Raw genomic sequence first — 4,884 nt, forward strand, 5'->3', positions numbered from 1 at the left:
GCAACTTTTCGACGTATGAGGATACGTTGTTTGAAGCAAAGGGCCACTCATCAAGCTGCCGTATTTGACAAGTTGGGAAGATTGAACAAGTCAGAGGTCCGGTGAGGACAGTTTGTGTTTTTGTGTGTGTGTCTTTTGTACAGAGGAGGGGCATCACAATGTGGATTGACGGTCTGCAGCCTCACATGCATGAAAGGAGGGGTGTGTGAGATGGCCGAGGTAGAGATGGAAGGAATAGTTCAACGTGACACAAAAAAAACCCAACCACAGTGATTACTAAGTATTCCTCAAAGAAGGCAAAAAACTGAAATACTTGACTACTTTTAATCCAACAAACTAATCCGGGATGAAGCTGTGAAACAAACTCAGATGCATTGATGTGTTCAGGGTCAGACTCTGAGGGGAGCAGAGATGAACTCCCTGCTGCTCAGATCCTCTGTCAGTTCAGTTTGCCGGATCATTTAGTTTGTTATACTGCCATCTTGGGTTCATGGAGGATTCTTTTTTTTTCCTATGGCACTGCACGGGGGCAGACAGTATCAACACAGTCTGTATATTTAGCAAGATAGCTTCTCTTTTACGTGAACCAAAGCAAAATGTTTCACTTAGATCTAAGAATATTAATGTGCACTATAAAGACCTGTTTACTATTTAAAAGATGTAATATGCAATGTCTCAATTCATATCACTCAGTTTACACAAATTGCATTCTACGGTTTGTTAATCATTCACCCTTTAAAATCAACACAAGTGTGTTTTGTCATTTGTCTCCTTTATTTACTTTCAGAGAGTCTCATGTATTTAATGCAAGAACTCAAATCTTCCCCGGGGGAGGATGATCTCTTAGATGAGTAAAAACTCTTTTGATTTTAAGCAGAAAGGCACTTGGTGAGTAATGTTTGCTGCAGACTGTCTCGTCACTTTCAATGAGTGATGTTACAGTAATACGGCTAACGAGCTGTTCTCTTCAAGAGGAGAAAAAAAGAAAAGAAACACACAGCAGATGTTCCTACTAAAAGCAAAGGCCTCCATCAGGTTGCTGCACCAACTACAGTACTTTACTTCTCACCTGCGGATGCTTGGATGGTTGAGTAGCTGGGGTTTCTGGGTTGGCAGATCTGGAGGTCCTATATTTCCATGTGAAGCAGGCAGGTAGTGTCAGCAGTAACAAGATGAAAGAAGCCGCCTGGTTGGAGGGTGTTGTAGATCACCATTTCATAGTAACGTGATGCTCATGTTTGCACGCTTTCTTCTTTGTGGAGTCCACTGAGTCGCTTGGGCTCACTTGGCAGAAACACATTGATGGTATCGAATTGGTTGATACTGTAGGTCCATGCCTCCTCCCAATCTGGCAGCTGATTGAACGACGAGGGATTTGGTGTATGGGGTGAACACGTGATCTTCATCCGACCACACAAGGACCACAAACATACTCCGTCTGTAAATATTGTGGAAAAGTACTGTATGGTTGTGTTCTCTGTTGTTTGTTATAGTATTGAAAAATAGCTACATTTAATTCAAAATGAAAAAAAGGCTTTAGAGTTTAAACTTCTGGTTTGAGATTGGTAGTTGTTTGGTCCTAACACCACCTCTGTCCTGTCTCCAACTGTTGTCTCTCCTTTCCGCTCGTTCCCTCAATCCCACTCTTATACAATGTCCCTTTCCCTGCCAGTTTTCATAAGGGAATGCACTAATGGCGGAAACGACAATGAGCACTTTCCTCCATCTCCCGCAGCTTCCCTTTTTACCTCACGTGCAGTCATTGCCAGTCTATATCTCAGATGACTAATTCTATCTACGTCCGCGCCTTTAGAATATATTTATGTCTCCGACGGCTGAAGTTGGCTCTATTCTGTCTGTAAAATTACACAGAGATACGATCTGCTCTGACCGCTCTAATGGCCACTGAGGACACACTTCCCTCTGGAATAACAAGCGAGGGAGGGGGAACAAGGAAAATAAAACAGATAGGAAGCTCATTACTCTACCGAGGACTGACAGGACGATGACGAGGCTTTCGCAGGCTGAGATAGCGAAATGCTACACATGTACTACACATACTACTACACATGTAGTAGAAGACACTGACTGCATGATTGGTTCTGACAAGACTGCGTTAAAACCACATAATAAATGAAAGTATGCTGACATGTTGTCATTTGAGACAACACAGTGAATGGCAGTAATGCATAAATAACTACTGACTGATTTCATTTTAACGAGCGGCCTATGGCCCGATGACATCGCATACATAGAACTAAATGATTCGTCAGTGCCTCTAAAAACAGCTATTTGACACCGCCGTTGTTAGAGCTTGGTTCAATTAAAGCCCAAAAGTGGCAGGGTCGGGAAATATTGTTAAATTAAAGCATCTACTCTGAATGTTTTCTCTACGAATCAGCAGACTACTTGTATGCGTAAGGGGTCGCTCATAATGATGAACCCAAATAGAATTATCACTCTGCAGTTCCACTTTGAAGCGTCTTCCTGCTTGTTGTTCTGGTTTTCTGGACCACAGCTTTACTGTTTTGGTTCAGTCTCATCAGCATCACTAACGGCAGAAAGCCCAAAAATCCACTGTACCAAACTGCAGACAGACAGAGTTTACGATGCGCAGATGGACAACAGTGGTATTTGATTCTTCTCCTACCGTCCAGTTTTAAGTTTGTTCCCATTACTTTTTGACCTCCTCTGCCTTTTCATCACCCATCCTTGGCTTTTCCCTGCCAGCTTAAAGAGATTTCATTCCCTCACTAACAATCACAGTGATTTGAAGAGATGAAAGTGAATGGCTCTGCCCTTTTTAATGATGCATGTATCCTTATAATGGGGTAGAGTAACCCAGACAGAAAGAGATTCCCCTGTGTGGCCTTGCTTGTTAAATTTCAACAAATCACTGCTCAGTCACCGCTGAGTCCTGCTCCTTTCTAAAGGGAGTTTGTTTCCTCTGGGCTTTTTAAGGGCGCTACCGTTTCTTCAAATGCAAGACATGCGTGTCAGATGAACTGGAGTTTTTAAAATGGCTATCAGTCTGGATGTTTGTGGACACTTGAAGGAAGTATCAACGACAGGAAATGAAAAAAGAAGCTTTAGTCACGGCATGAGATCAGCGTACTTTACCGTTCACTTTCTCTATTTCCATGTTCTACATCAGGATGCAGACTTTTTGGGCAACTCGGGTCTTGTGACGTAGGCGACAGCTTTAGCCTCAGACTTTTAGCACAACATCGTAGCGATCAAGTAGATATTTAAAATCCTTTTACAGGAGTCTCTTTTCAAAAAACGAGCCACATGTGTTGGCTAGCCACAGCAGAGGTTAAATTTTTAAACAAATCACTAAGAATTTAAAGTAGTAAATCTATAATTCTTGTCATTGACTGCTGAGCAATAACAGAAAGCCTGACAGGCGTAGCAACAGTGACTAAGTAAGAATAGCATAGACAACACAGGATGGAGTTGGGTGCTTTGGTCGAGCATCGTAAAGATGTTACAGGGTGCAACCCTCTGGCCTCTCTAACTACTAAACCACACAATCACACACATAATTACAAGCTTCAACAGGCAATCTTTTTCTGGCTTCAGATCCCACTAAGAGATCAAGCTATGATCTTGTTGTCTAATCCTCCTGACCTCTGCTGAGCTAGTAGTGTAACCAGGACTGAATGGGTTTATATAACACCAGCTTGGCTTGGAAAACCAACTGACCAGTCAAGTATAGTACTGTTACGTTAAGGGCACCGCTAGCCTGGAGTCCACAATGAATACATTTAGTATTTTGCTCTGGGACTAATGCTCATTAAAAAATGTTAATATTGTGTTCACATGGATAAACATCCCTGTGACCAAATTAGAGTCTCAACCCATATGAAGGGCAAACCTGAAGACAAGTGCATCTGATTGGATCCGTTTACTTTGCCGGTGATTAAAACACACATATTGTCATATGTTTATTTTGGTTTTGACTGTTTTTCCAGGTGATATATCTGGTTTGCGGTAAAAAAAAAATGTATGAATTAGGAAACCTGTTAATGTAATATTACTGTAAAGCTATTGATAAGCTATGGTGACTCCTTATCATTTCAGACTATTGTGATTGAAAGGTTGCTGGTAGCTGACAAGCAGAGAAGATCTCAATGAGTTGAGTGAATTAACAAAGTTCCCCTTAAGCAAGTCTCCAGGAATCTCCAGGAACTCAAAATAATATAGCAGGATTGTCTTTAAACTTTCTGTAAATCTGGTTTATCCAAATGTGTGCTGGGTACCTTTTGTTCTGGTTAGTCAGATATAATGGGCCACATAGTACATACATGTCTGTCTCTGTGTGTGGTTGTTATTTAGAATTTAGAGTGAGATCTGCTTCAGTAGCCATTGAAGAACCTGTTCAACCTTAATTGTTGTGGCTTTTCATTGAATATTGTGTAATTGTAGAACTGAACAGGGAAAAAAGTTATATAAAAAGAAAGATATTTCTCCATCAGATCAATATTTCAGTCTGATGCTTTAAATTAATCAATAAATAGTTTTGCGTTTCCCATTTTAACTGTAGTTTAATATTTTTACTCTCTTCTATTTGTTGAAAAAATAAATAATAGTCGAATGCAAATTCCCTTTTAAGACTTAAAAAAAATCTAATCTAAAATTGAGGCTATTTTACATGATGTCTGAAGAAAAACATATTTCCAGGATATACAAGGTTTCCCATAATCAGGCGGCAGCAGGATCGTTTGCTCCTCTCTTCCATCTTGTCAGAAGGCGCAGGCGCACACCACAGCCACCACCACTATGTTGCCAATGGTTGCAAGCACAGCGATCCACAACCAAATGGTGTCGCTGGACACTTTTCCATCATCCTCTGTTTCTGAGGGTCGAGAGTAGCCGGCGTTG

The sequence above is a fragment of the Pholis gunnellus genome, assembly GCF_910591455.1.
Source record: "Pholis gunnellus genome assembly, chromosome: 9".
In the NCBI taxonomy this organism is placed as follows: domain Eukaryota; kingdom Metazoa; phylum Chordata; class Actinopteri; order Perciformes; family Pholidae; genus Pholis; species Pholis gunnellus.